Source organism: Sturnus vulgaris, unplaced genomic scaffold (genome assembly GCF_052056855.1).
Source record: "Sturnus vulgaris isolate bStuVul1 unplaced genomic scaffold, bStuVul1.hap1 Scaffold_194, whole genome shotgun sequence".
Classification (NCBI taxonomy): Eukaryota; Metazoa; Chordata; class Aves; order Passeriformes; family Sturnidae; genus Sturnus; species Sturnus vulgaris.
In genome coordinates this window covers 5,761,584-5,775,975 of record NW_028276164.1, presented here as the reverse complement: position 1 = coordinate 5,775,975, position 14,392 = coordinate 5,761,584, and the positions used below count along the sequence as shown (strand labels likewise).

The window sequence follows — 14,392 nt, the reverse complement described above, 5'->3', positions numbered from 1 at the left end:
GTTCCTCCCTTTCCCCTGTTCCACTTGGTTTAGGATTACATTTTTGGAGGGGATAAAAGCGTGCTTTCTCTCCAACACTGGGTGGGTTTTTCCCTTGCATGGAGCACTTGGGCCTTCCCCGGGCCCCTTCTGCCCTCTTGCAGAACCAGTGGCATTTCCCACCACGCACAGTTTGTAACCAAGGGGCGGCTGCAGCCGAGGAGGCTCCAAGCGCCTCCTTCCAGGCTGACTCTGCAGATGCCGAGGCTGCTCTGGGCTCTGCCGGGGCTCAGCTCTGGGCGAGGCTGGGCCCGCTCTCCCCTCGCATTGCTCGGGGCAGCTGAGTCACAGGGGGAGAAGGCAGGGACACAAGGGTGTTGAGGTTTTAAGAGAGTTTTTATTCAAAAAACTGCCATAACAAACAGTCCTAACGACCCTAACTAACTAGCAGTGCTAACTACCATAACTAACTGTCCTAACTACTGTAACAAAAAGCTGTTCTCAAGTGCTTCGTCTCCTCTGCTGCACCCGTGGTTGCTTTGCTGCAGCGATCAGAGGGGTCAGGCTGGAGAGAGGCTTGGCTGATGATAAAAATGGGTGCTGCCCAAAGGATAAAAAAGAAAGAAATGAACCATTACTTTCCAGAGTCAAGTTCCTGGACGAAGGGGAATGGTTTGAAACTCAAGAGACGGAAGCGAGCTCAGATTAGGTCTAAGGAAGAATTTTTTTTTACCAGAGGAAACACTGACAGAGGGAGCCCGGAGATGTGGGAGGTGCCTCCTCCCTGGAAGCATCCAAGCTCAGGTCAGGCAGGGCTCTGACCCACTTGAAGATGTCCCTGCTCGTTGTGGGTCACCAGGTCCAGATGACCTCGAATGGACCCAGCCAACCCCAACCAGGCGAGGATTCTGCTTGCTTTGCGTGTGAAAAGCAGCGAGGCTGGAGATTATCGGAGGTCCCCCCCCAAGAAAAGCCCTCCCTGGCGCTGCTGTTTCCCCTGCAGCCGCTTCGCGCTCACCTGCAGCAGCTCCTGGGCAGAGAAGCGCCGCTCGTCGTCCGAGTCCAGGCTGCACTCGAGGAAGTCCCGCAGCAGAGCCGACAGGCGCCGCGGCTCCTGCAGCTGCGGGGTCCCGTTCTGCCGGATCAGAGCCCGAGCCTGCAGGAAAAGCAAAGGCAGCGCTGTGCCAGCTTCCTTCACACCCACAGCTGCTCACATCGACCCCGGTAACTCAGCCCCAGCTCCGGGGGCAGTTTCCTCCCTGGCAGAGATGCTGCTCACAGCTCATTTTTCTATGCCAACCAATAACCCCAAACCCTGATGCAGCCACAGCCATTGCAATATCCAAATGATCTTGCCTTGAGAGGCAATTTCGTTGTCTGACTTTGTTAGTAGGAACCTCCATCAGAAACAGCACATTTTGCTCCTCCAAATACGGACACCAGCTTTACAGGCCATTTTCAAGAGTCAGTGTGGTCTGCGTGTGTTATTTTAAATTGCATCAAACACATGTCTGCAGTGCCACTGACACTGAAGTAAATGAATTCCTGATGCCCCATCCCAGAAATTTCCAGGCAAGGAACAGGAGGTTGGGGTTGCTGAAAGCTCAGGCTTGATGACAGAGAAAGTAGCTTGGACTAGGAAGGAAATATGTTGGACTACAGGGATGTTAAGCAATCATCTTCATGTTTTAGACAAGCTTCCCAGTGAGAAAAATCAGGGGGGAGTTCAACTTAAACCTCTCTTAAAAACCTCTTTTAGAAACTCCTTCAGAAAGCTTGTTGGGTTTTGGGGTTGGTTTGTGGTTTTTTTGCAAGATAACATTAGAGCTGATACACTGGCTTCACATTTTCAGGTCATCCTCATAGACAGAAGAGCTGCAACAATTTGAAACCCAAAGCAAATTGTTGCTGGAGACTGCAGAATATTCATCTGTGTTCAGCCTCGAGTCTTCTGGGAATTCCCTTCCCAATATGCAGAAACCTCCAGCAGCTCCTCCCAGTGCAGGGTCAGCCTGTGCTCACAGGCCTCTGCAAACCCTGGAGAATTTGCCTCTTACCACAGCCCCTGTTTCCTTGAAGTAAGGAGGTTCTCCTTCCACCATCTCGATGGCCACAATGCCGAAGGACCAAATGTCCACCTTGGGGCCATAAGGAGACCTGGTCACAACTTCTGGGGCCATCCAGTGAGCAGTGCCCACCATGGAGCTGCACTGGTCCTGCTCAGGGCTGAGCTGAGCACAGAGGCCAAAATCAGCTGAGGACAGAAACAAACACTGTCAAAGACAGCTGCAATGAGGAAACCAAGCACAAAGATTCCCCTCTCTCAGTGTGAGAATGCAGTAGTGAAGTCAGCTGGAAAAGTCCTCAGGGGTGTGGCCAAGGAATGATGGAACTGGACCCTTCAATAAACCCTCAGCGTTCATGCAGTGGCTTTTACTGATTCCCTTGAAGTTTAGATTCCAACTCCCGTCCCTCTGGAAGGGCCATACCCAGAGCAAAGCCACTCCTGACACTCTGCTCCTCTCCTGAGCTCTCTGCACGGGGCAGCCGCTCTCAGCTGGCAGCAGGGGCCGGGCAGTGCCAGCAGCAGCACTTGTGGGGCTCTGACCATCACTGGAAACAGCCTCACACTCACACCCCGGGGGCACCGTGCCTGGCCACGAACCCACCCAGCTTGACAGAGCCAGCCATTCCCAGAAGGATGTTGGAGCTCTTCAGATCTCTGTGGATCACCCGGTTGGAATGGAGGAAATCCAGGCCCTGCAGACACTGAGAGACAACAAGAAACACAAGGGTAAAAATCAGTGGCCAGAACGCATCACACAAGAAAGGACAGTTTGGAATTCTCCCAGCAGCAACTTTGCTGTGACAGGCCAGGAGACAGTGCAGACAAGCTCCAGGAAAATGGTTCAAGGCAAAGCTGAGAACAGCAAATCAAATCAAATCAAATCAAAGAAAGACAGAGAGAGTACCACAGCAGCAGGAAAGAGGACAAGAACAGAGTAGAAGTGTAGTGATACTGGCAGGCCACTGACTTCAGAGGCTCTTCCTTCTCCAATTCCTAAAAACCACACAGAAACAAAGCCCTGAGCATGGAGCCCCTCCTGCTCTCACAGCCTGTTTGGAAGGACCATCGTGTCCAAGCCATGGGAAGCACAAGCAGGATCCCTCACCTCCCGACTGACAGCTGCCATCTCTCCTTCAGCCATGTGTGTCTGTCTGACAACGTCCTGCAAAGTTCCTCCATCCATGTATTCCATCACCAGCCAGAGATCTTCGTCAACAAGGAAGCTGGAAGAGGAAAACAACATCATGGAGATGAATGTGCACTGCTCAATTCCCCCATGGAAAAGCCTCGAGTGGAGTTTTGTTTCCAGGTCACTTGTCCATGAGAACACGATCAGATGGAGAGACATTCCTGCACAGGCCTTGGAATCTGCACAGTCTGAAGGAGAAGGAGACACCTGTGAGAAAGGAGATGCCTTAGATGGCAAGCAAGTGAAAAACGCAGTTTAGCAACAGCCCAGATCAGTGTGGAACCACAACACTTGCCCCCAGCTGGTTCAGCATCTGAACTCATCAGTTCCACCATTCCCTCCAGAACAAGGCAATGCAACTTCCAGAGTTATCCAGGCAAGGAGGTCAAAAGTTGGGACAAAAGTTATCAACTGTTTGGAAAACCTTGCACAAAGTCCCTTCAGAAACAGGCAAGGCCATTGAAAAATGGGCAAATGAGGCATTTCTGGAAACCTGGACTTCCTGGCATCTGCAGCAATGGAAAAGAGTTGGGAAGAAGAAGCCAAGGGAAATAATTTCTGCCATGGTTTATCAGCACTTATCATAAGGCACAGCACAGGGTTCCAGAATGAAGAAAAAAACAAACAAAAGCATGAAGCATGGGAGTGAACTGCCAGGCTGTTGTTGAAGATATGTCCAGGTCAGGCTTTTTCAAAACAGGTTACTGACTAGGGATGAAAGATTAACACAGGGCCCTTGCACAGGATAAGACCTGAAGCACTCACCTGTCCAAAGAGTTGACAATGTTGGGGTGGTTCTTGCCTTTCAGGACCAGGATCTCATTCACAGCTCGTTCCCTGTTCTGTTCTCTGAGACTCATTTTCTTTATGGCCACCTGAAGTGACATTGCAGACCTTTAGCTGGAGGGGTCTGTGGCAGGAGACCACAGCAAACACAGAACAAATCTTTTTGGAGCGACAGAGCCAGGCTGTGCCAAACTGCCTTGGCATGGGACACCAGAGCTCAGCAAGTGCCATTCCCACAGCGCATTCCTCTGCTGGCTGGGGGCTGCTTACAGGACACGTGGCCAGAGACATTTGGCCTTGTAAGCTCTGCAGAAATGGTCCCTCAGCTGTCAGCCTCAAAGCTCTTAACAACATTTTCTGCACCTACAGAATCTGCATCTTCTCAAATGGCCTTAGTTTATCACCACTCTGATGATGATGATCATCATAATCATCATTATTATGATTTAAACACATTTTGCAAGCAGGAGGTAATTCTGGTGCTGTGAAACAGAGCAAAACAGCCCAGAACCCTTTAGCAATTCTGTGGGATTTGGTCATGATTTCAAATGCCACTGCTCTGTTTGGGATTGCACAACAAAGCAAACACAGACATCCACTGTCACAGGGTGTCACTAACACCAGACCCAGTTGTGTTTCAACTGCAGCGTTGAGGAGAGAGCTTTGCTCTGGACATCCATCTTCTCATTTCTCTCCCTCTCTCTCTGTGAACAGCTGCAGTAGGACTAAAACCCCAAACTGAGCCCAAACAGGATCTCCCCCTAGATAGGCCGTGAGGTATCCTTTGAAGATGAAAAGCAGGATAGAAAAACTGCTAAATAGCGTTCCTGTCCAAGGCTGGGATTAAGATAAATTGAGCCTCAATTCCACCTGCTGATGCATTCATGGTTTTAGATATGAAGACCAAGCCATGGTGTCCGGCTCTGACAGACACCACTGCCCTCCTTGCATTCCTCTGGGCACTTCAGAAGCACCAAGTCTGTCCCAGCTGTGTTCTGAAGGCTGACACTGCTCTGCCTTCAGAGGAGCAGCCTGTGCAGGAAAGCTCTGCTGGGCCCCCAAAGCTGCAGCCACAGCTCCCAGCAGAGGGGAAAGCCCTCGAGAGCTGCCAGACGTGCTGGACGTGGTGGCACTGACCTCTCCTCCAGTGGCCCTGTCGAGTCCTTTATAAACAGTTCCAAAAGCCCTGGAGACAAAACAGCAGAGAAGAAAGAATCAGAGCTTTAGGCCCTGGGAGTGAAAGGCAGCCCAGACAGGAGATCTCTGCTGCCTGCAGCATTCACAAAACACCTGCGTGCATCGACCCTTCAAACAGCAGTGCAGCAGCCACCAGCCGTCTGCCAGGCAAGGTGTGCAAGAGAAAACTGAGCCCAACACGAAGGAAAAGGGCTGGAGTGAATGTCCACACTGAATCCCTTTAGTTCAAAACCTGAGGTGGGAGTTGGTGTCTAAAGAACTGGAAAAGAATGTATTTCATCCTTTTGCATTTCCTGCCTAAGACTTGCAGGATCCACAAGGGCCCTGCCATCAGGCAGGTGATGCATTTTCCCCTCGAGTGCAGCAGCTCTGTGTCTGTTACTGAATGCATGGAGTTTATTACCTGTGCTGAAAAAAGCACTTATTAGTTCTTCTTGAGAACTGTTTTCTGAGAGTCACCAGATGGTGAGTTGCTCTTTAGGGCAATCAAATTCCAGACACAGAAGATCTTGCAGGTCCTGCTCCTTGCTGCAGGCAGGACACTGCCAGCCTCAGGGGCCTTTGACTGTGCCTTCTGACCACAGTTATCAATTCTGACCAGGACTGAGAGACAGCAGGATCATACCCCAGTGTCTGAAGGTGTTTGGAGCTCTCCTGATTCCAGCAAAATACCTGGGCCCTGCTTGTGCAGAAGGACCTGCCATGCACTTACCCTTGGCCAATCTGCTCCAGTCCCAGGTATTTCTCAGCAGGCTCCCCCACGCTCACGATGTTCCCTGAAAGAAACCACGTGGAAGATGCTCCCTCCCAGATGGAGACCCCGCCTTGCAGCAGAGCCAGAATGCAGCCCCACTCCCTGGGGCCATGAGCCCCTTGGTGTCAGCTGGGGAAGGACAATGAATGACTCGGTGACATTCAGCTGCAGAGCAGCACTGGGTGCAGCTCATGCTGAGACACACACACAGCACCCTGCTCTGGCACACAGGAACAGAACAGACGTACTCAGCTGCATCAGGCACCGCTCCCCTGTCCCCTCTGGCTGCAGGGCTGTGCTGCTGTCAGAATGTTCAGCCCAGGATCCCGCAGCGGAGGGAGGTTCAGTGTCCTCTTCCCAAGCAGAGGGAGGTTCCTCGTCCGCTTCCCAAAATGCTGCAGGTTCTCCATCCTCTTCCCGAGATGCTGCAGGTTCTCCATCATCTTTCCAAGCCACGAGACGTTCACCATCCACATCCCGTGCTGGGATATGTTCACCCTCCTCTTCCCGAGCCACAGGATGTCCTCTGTCCTCATCCCACACCGGGAGATGTCCATCGCCCTCATCCAACGCCATGGGAGCTTTTCTATCCTTGTCCCATGCCAGGGGACATCCACCATCCTCCTCCCATGCCGGGAGATGTCCACTGTCCTTGTCCCACACTGCGGGAGGCTTGCTGTTGTATTCCCAAACCATGGCGTGTTCGCCCTCGTCCCCCAGAACAGCGGGAAGCTCACTGCTGTCTTCTTCCTCTTTGGAAGCAGAGGGAGCCAGAGGAGGTGCTGATGCAGCTTTGGTGCCCTGAGGACAGACAGCAGCGTGAGGGACAGGAAGTTCTGTCTCAGTTGTCACCTTATTTATCCTCAGCTACACATCCAGCTGCACGGAGCACAAACAGAGTTGTACAAACTAACAATGGGCTAAAAGTGACATTGCCACTTATTGTTGGGAATTCGATATTTCACCATGGCTAAGGCCAATCCTCTGCCTGCAAAACCAGACCTGCAGTTCTTCTAAAACTCTTCAGCAGAAAAGGAGAAAACTGACAGGGATCCCTTTGCTGCTGCTGCTGCAAAGACCCTGACAGGAACTTTCCTTCAGCCTCCCAGGATGGCACTCGGCTGCCACACACAGAGCTCACAACTTGCTGCACAATTCTGAGCACCAGAGGTTTCTTCCCACTCACCGAAGGAGGAGCTGCTTGGGATCCACGCATGAGGTGCCCTGCAATGGGAGAGGGAACATGAACCAGATGCTGGTAGGAAAAAAATTGCCTGTGGTGGGAAATGCCATGGAGCAAGGTAACCCCAAGAGAACATTTTGCTTTCACAGCATCCCTCCAGGAGCCACAGTCCCTTCACAGAGCAAGCAAGAGAACAGCACAAAATCCTGGGCTGTGTCAGCAAACAAAGGGAGTTCCAGGCTCCACTGCCACAGACGCCCTGCTCGAGGGAACAGAACCCCCCAGGCCTCATTGCAAACGCCTCGCTGGCTGCAGACACCCCCTTTTCCAGCTGCAGCTGCTGGCAGGAACTCTCCCAAACCAACGGTGTCTTCATGGCAATTTGGTTACAAAGTCAACTCAAAGGTCCAGAGGAAGAACAGAAAGCACACAGCAAGCCCAAAGCCACAGATGCTGCACCGAGATAAAACCTCGACTTACTTGCCAAGTGGGTTAAAAAATACCCCGAATAAGCCACAGAGTACAGAGTGCAAACTGCAGCAACCACTTGCTGGATCATTGTGGCCGCGCTGCACACGTCTGCAGGCTGCACCCCTGCAGGCACACACGGACACGGGTCAGGGCTGGGCTGGCTGCCGAGAATGCCTCGGGCAGGAGGATCCTCCGGCAGTCAGCAAGCACCCAGAGCCTCTGGGCACTGAGGCCTCTGTGTCCCACAGCAACGGGAGCAGCACTGGGATGTGGCAACGCTCCTGTGACATCACAGCAGCAGCTCACGGAAAGAACGCTTGGAAGGTTCTCTGTGTCCCAAAGGAGCACAAAGAATCCTCCAGGGCACAGCCTACTGCCCGAAGGATCCAAGAGGAACTCTGAAAATGCAGCAAACAAGGACACCCCATAGTCCAGCCTGAACACTGAGTGGGAACAAGGAAGGGACAAAACCAAAGGAAACGTGACCTTTAGTCACTGATGCTTCTGACTAAAACCAGCAAGGCTTGTTCCATCTGGGATCTTTATTCTAGTTCTAAAAACAAGCAAAGTTCTCCACTCTCAATTTACAGAACGGAGAAACTGGGGAGGAGGTGGGATTAGGAAGGAGGAGGAGTAGGAAGAGGAAGATAGGAAAAGGAGGAGCAGTAAGAGGAGGAGCAGGAGCAGGCAGAGAAGGAGAAACAGGAGGTTCCTGTGCCCCCCGTCGCCCCCACGGTATCCTGCAGGTGAGCGGGGAGGGAAAGCTGGTCCCAAATCTATCGGGGGGTCCCTGAGAGGGTTTTTTTTTATTGGGGTGTGTTTGGAGCTCGCAGATTGAGGAATTGAACCCCAAATATCGCCTGGCATCCCTGGGAGGTTTTTTTCTGTGTGTATGTTTGGATCTTGCAGGACCCCAAAGCTGAGCCCCTTAGGGGAATCTTTTGGGGGTCCATGTGGCCATTGCCCAGTGTCGGCAGGGGGGAGGACATTGGTCCTGGGGACCCCGGGAGAGCAGAGGAGAGGAACCCCTGGGACCTCCAGAGTAGGGACAGCAGAGAGGGGTGATCTCCGGCAGCCTGGAAAGGGGGGGAGTCTGGAGAGGAGGGACCCCTGGGATCCCAGGGATCTCAAAGTGAGGCATCAGTGAAGAAGGGACCCCATGGACACCCAAAAGCCCCTGGATCATCCCCAAGCAGGACCCTGGAGAAGAGGGAACCCCTGGAGCCATTGGACTCCATCATCCCAGGGAAGAGAAACCTCTGGAACCCCAAAGTGGAGAGATCAGAGATGGGGAACACCTTGGGAGCTTTTTTTGGCTGAATCTTGATATTTTGGAGAATTTCATGGACGCAAGACACCTCCTACATTCTAGAGATGGATTTGGGCAGGAGGAGCCCCCAGCCCGAGGAGCCCCCACCTTGTTTTTCTCCCCAAACCAGGATTTGTCATTCCCAAGCTACGGCTGGATGGACGAGGAAGAAAAGCCTCACAAGTGCTTGGAATGTGAGAGGAGGAGGAAGAAAAGCTCCACAAGTGCTTGGAATCTGAGAAGAGCTTCCACTACAGCTCCCAGCTGAGGGAACACCAGAACATCCACACTGGGGAATGGCCCTATGGGTGTGGGAAATGTGGGAAGAGTTTCAGCTGGAGCTCCAACCTCACCAAGCACCACAAGATCCACACCAGGGAACGGCCTGGAATGTGGAATTCTGAACTCATCACCCATCAGCACGTCCACTCCAAGGAGAGGCCCGATCGAGTGATGGAGACACGAAGGGACCCAGAGCTCTCACTTGACCCAACACCAACGGAGTCACCACTAAGGGAAGCCCTGTGAGTGCCCCGAGTGTGGGAAGAGCTTCGTGCTCTGCTCCAGCTCCATCCCCCATGGGAGGATCGGTGTTGGATGATCCCCAGTGACCCCGTTGAGCAGAGCCCTGGTGATCCGTGGTCCTGGTGATCCCCGTTGGGTGGGAGGAAGCTATTGGAGAGATTTCTTTCCCTCCTCTTTATGTTGCTGTGATTTGGTCGGTAATAAATTCTCTCGCTGTGCCCAGGCTGGGTCTGTTTTTCCCGAGCCGGTGTTTGCTGAGGGATCTCTCCCGGTCCTTATCCCCACCCAGGAACCCTCGGTTCCATTTTTTGTCCCCTGTGCGGCTGCCGCGGGCAGGGACAGAGCGGCTTTGGGGGGTGCCTGGCATCGGGCCAGCCCTCGCCATGGGCACCCTGAGATCCCGCACCCACCTGGGCACACATTTCTGGGCACACCTGAGCTCCCACCTGCCCAGCGCCCCAAGGTTCCCCCTCCGCAAAGAAACCCCACCCGGGGCTGCGATCCAAAAGCAGCCGGAGCGCGCTGCGGCAAATCAAAGTGCGAAGAGTTGATGACTCCTCAGTTGCCAGGGGGAGCCTCAGAAAAACGGGTCCCCAAAAGTGCTCTCAGCCAATCAGAGCGCGCGGCGCTGCTGAGCCCGGCCCTGCTCCGGCCTAGTGCTCCCAGTGCGCCCCGGCGGCTGCTGTGGGGCTGGCGGCACCTGCTGGGCGCTGGCCACGGGGCGAGTGACGTCAGCTGGGCCCTACTGGTGGTGCTGGGAGCCCCCCCTGGTGCGGGCGCGGAGCTCTCGGGTGACCGGGAGGGGAGAAGGGGAAAAGGGGGCAGTGGGAGCCCGAAATGGAAGGGGGAGGAGGAGGAGGAGGGGACCCCCAAAGGAAGAGCGAGAGGGGCTGAGGATTGGGGAAGGTGAGGAAGGGGTGGGAGAGGGTCGGAAAGTGGGGAAAAGGGGAGGGTGGGACCTCAAAATCGAGGGAGAGAGGGTTGGGGATTGGAAGAAATGGGTGGGAAAGGGGAAGGAATGGGACCCCAAAAGTGATTTGGGAAGCGGCTGGAGGTGGGAGGGGAGAGGAAATTGGGGGAAGTGTGGAAAAGAAGAAGTGGGAGCGCGGGCAGGAGGGTCCCATGGCGGCCGTGGGGCACAGGGGGTGCGGGGTGGGGATCCGGGGTGGCCCCCGGACCTCTGGGGGGGTGGCGAGGAGGCACCCCCTGAGCTGTGTCCTGCACACACAGCGGTGTTCCAGAGGATGGGAAAGTGCGAGTGTCACTTCATTAACGGCACGGAGAAGGTGAGGTTCGTGCTGAGGCACATTTACAACCGGGAGCAGCTCGCACACTTCGACAGCGATATGGGGCTTTACGTAGGGGACACCCCGCATGGGCAACAACTGGCCCAGTACCGAAACAGCGACCCGGAATTACTGGAGTATTATCGGGCTCGGGTGGACACGTCCTGCAGGTACAACTACGACTTGTACGCCCCGTTCCTCGTGGAGCGCAGACGTGAGCGTGGGGCAGAGCGTGTCCCCACAGGCCCTGCCCTGGCAATGACCCTGGAGCCCCTCAAAACCTCTCTGGGAATCACCCCAGAGCCCCTGGCGTACATGTGCCGATTCCTGGGGCCTCCCATCCCTCCCAGTGGCCCCCGTGGCTCTCCCAGTCCATCCCGGTGCCCCCCCGTGCGTCTGTCTCATGCATGGTTGGATCTGACGCCTCTCAGCCAATCAGAGCGCGGCTCTCTGATGACTCATCAGTTGCCAGGCAGATCCGCAGCGCCGAGTGCCCCGCGCTGGACTCGGCCTCCCAGGGCCGGGCGCTTTTCCCCCAGATCCTCCCAGTGCTGCCCCAGTACCCCCCAGTGAGGCCCCAGTCCCTCCCGCTCCTTCTCAGCCCATTCCCAGTCCATTCCGAGTCTGATCTCAGTTCATTCTCATTTCAAACTCAGACCTCTACCCACTCTCCCAGTTCCCTCTCAATCCATTCCTGTCTCTCCCAGTCCACCCCCAGTGTATTCCCAGTCCATTCCTAGTCCCTCCCAGTCTATTTCCAGTCTCTCCTAGCCCATTCCCAGTCCTCCTCAGTTCCACACCACCCCTCCCCTCTCTCTGCCAGTTCCCTCAAGCTGATCCCAGTGCGTCCCCACTCTCTCCCAGTGCCCCCCAGTGTCTCCATCTCGCTGGTGCCCTCGAACTCCCAGCCCGGCCCAGGCCGCCTGTTCTGCTCCGTGATGTACTTCTACTCTGCCCACATCCATGAGATGGTTCCAGGGCCAGCAGGAGCTCCCGGAGCACGTGGTTGCCACCGACGTGGTCGCCAACGGCGAATGGACCCACCAGCTCCTGGTGCTTCTGGAAACCACCCCTGGCTTGGGGTCAACTACACCCGCCAGGTGGAGCACGTCAACCTGGAGCAGCCGCTGAGACAGCACTTCGGTACGGGGGAGGCACTGGGATGTGCTGGGAGTAACTGGGAGGGAGTTGGAGAGAGCCTGGTCTAAATGGGGAGAGGGCCTCGGGGTCTGGAAGGGCTGGGAAGGGATTTGAAGGATGCTGAGGAGGGAGTTATGGGGTTCCGGAGGTGCTGGTGGGCACTGGGAGGGAGTTTGGAGGTGCTGGATGTAACTGGGAAGGAGTGTGGGGATGCTGAGTGTAACTGGGAGAGTGCTTGAGTGAGTCTGGAGGGGATGAAAGGAGACTGGGGATGGAAAAGCAGGAGTTGGAATGACGTTAGTTGTACTGGAAAGAGAGTGGAAGGGTGCTTGGTGAGTCCCGGAGGGGCTGGGAAGGGACTGGAAAAGGTTTTGGGGGTCCCGGAGTAGTGGGGGGAAAGTAGGAGGGGGCTGTGAGACCCTGAGAGGGACAGGAGGGGCTTTGGTGGGTCCTGGAGAGGCTGGAAAGAGATTAGGAGGAGGTTAAAGGGGGCCCTGGGTGGGCTAGGGGGGATTGGGAGGATGCTTGGAGGGTCTCGGGGTGTCCATGAGAGGTTTTGGGGGTTCCTGACCCCTGTAGACCCCCAGAGATGCCACCAGACACCGCCCGCAGCAAGGTGCTGATGGGGATCGGGGGCTCCGTGTTTGGCTTCGTCTTCCTGGTGATGGGGCTCGGCTTCGACCTGTGAAAGAAGATGGGGGGGAGGTGTCCCGGAGCGTATGTGCTCCCCCTGAGGCCCCCAACCGGGTGTCACCCCCTTTTCTCTGCTCTACTGAGCCAGCAGAGGCTTCAGCCCCGCCCTGTGGCCTCCGACGCAGCCAGGACCCCCTGCTCCGATCCCACACTGATTTTGGGGGTGTCGTGTGTTCTCCTCAGCCCCGCTGGGAGCCCGGCTGCGCCCAGTGCTCCCAGTAAAGTTTCCCAGTTTCCGCAGTCCCCTTTATTGTGGGGTGAGACTGGGGAGGGACTCGGGAGGACCCCGCGGGGGGATCGTGACTGGGCGGGGAGGGTGGGGTCCAGGTGGGGAACACTGGGTGCTGCGGGTCTGCCCGGTAACCGGTGAGTCATCACAGCTGCTCTCTCTGATTGGCTGAATCTTCTCCATCGCATTCTCTGATTGGCTGAGGAGAGGTCCGGGAGTTGAGAGAAGGAACAGGAGAGATCCCGCCCCGAGCACCGGCACGGGAACAACAGAGCCAGCCCGGGCACAGCGAGGGAATTTATTATAACCAAATCACAGCGGGACAAGGAGAAGGGAAAGAAATCTCTCCAACCCCTTCCCCCCACCCAACGGGGATAACCAGGACCACGGATCACCAGGGCTCTGCCCAACGGGGGTCACTGGGGATCATCCAACACCGATCCTCCCATGGGGGATGGAGCCGGAGCAGAGCACGAAGCTCTTCCCACACTCGGGGCACTCACAGGGCTTCCCTTAGTGCTGCCTCCTTTGGTGTCGGGTCAAGGCTGAGCTCTGTGAGAAGCTCTTCCCACACTCAGGACACTCGTAGGACCTCTCCCCAGTGTGGATGCGCCGGTGGACAGTGAGGGTGGAGTTTTGTTTGAATCCCTTCCCGCAGTCGGGGCAGCGGAAGGGCCTCTCCTCTGTGTGAATCCGCTCATGTAGGAGGAGATTGGAGCTGGTCTGAAACCTCTTCCCACACTTGGGACACTCGTAGGGCCTCTCCCCAGTGTGGACGCGCTGGTGTCTTCTCAGGGCAGAGTTATGCCCAAAGCTCTTCCCACATTCCAAGCAGGTGTAGGGCCGTTCCCCTGTGTGGATCACCTGGTGCCGGATCAGGTTGGAGCGCTGGCGGAAGCTCTTCCCGCATTCCCCACGTTCATAGGGCTTTTCCCCAGTGTGGACCAGCACATGCTGCATCAGATTAAAGATCGTCATGAATCCCTTCTCACATTCCCCACATTTGTAGGGCCGTTCCCCAGTGTGGATCATCTGGTGCTGGATCAGCCCAGAGCTCCGGCTGAAACCCTTCCCACATTCCAAGCACTTGTGGGGCTTCTCTCCTCCAGGAGACTTCTCCAACAACTCTGAGCTCCGCCTGCATCTCCAGCCTCCTTCCTGGCTCGAGGAGGGTCTTTGCTCCTCACAGCTCACTAGGCTGGGTTTGCAGCCCCTCGTCCCACGGGATCTCCGGGGCTTTTCTTCCTCCTCCATCTGTTCACACCTTGGGAACGTAAAATTCTGGTTTGGGGAAAAAAACAAGAGGGGAGTGCCTTAAATTGCGGGTCCCTCCTTGCCCAAATGGAAACCAGGAAGTTATTGAGCATATGATGCCTGGAAGAACCTACAAAATACCAAGAATCAGCCTAAAAATCCTCCAAAACATCATGACACAGATAAAAAACTCCCCAAAAAGCAAGTTTCAGCCCAAATCCCTTACAAAATATAAAGATTGAGCCTCTGCAAAAAATCAAAGCACCAACATTTAATCCAATAAACCGCACAAACACCAAGATTCACCCCTGTGAAAATCATGGATGGTC

At 55.1% G+C, this 14,392-nt stretch overlaps 1 long non-coding RNA gene and 1 pseudogene across 1 annotated transcript; one reads left to right on the top strand and one right to left on the bottom strand.

The window, feature by feature from the left end:
• Window positions 1-3,152: 3,152 nt before the first annotated feature.
• On the bottom strand, window positions 3,153-6,050 carry LOC148218213 (uncharacterized). Its single transcript, XR_015800553.1, has 4 exons — window positions 5,932-6,050; window positions 5,160-5,208; window positions 4,002-4,111; window positions 3,153-3,270 (listed from the first exon to the last, which is right to left on the bottom strand). It is a non-coding gene; the product is annotated as an uncharacterized LOC148218213 (long non-coding RNA).
• Window positions 6,051-10,011: 3,961 nt separating this feature from the next.
• On the top strand, window positions 10,012-12,575 carry LOC148218212 (class II histocompatibility antigen, B-L beta chain-like; annotated as a pseudogene).
• Window positions 12,576-14,392: the final 1,817 nt, after the last annotated feature.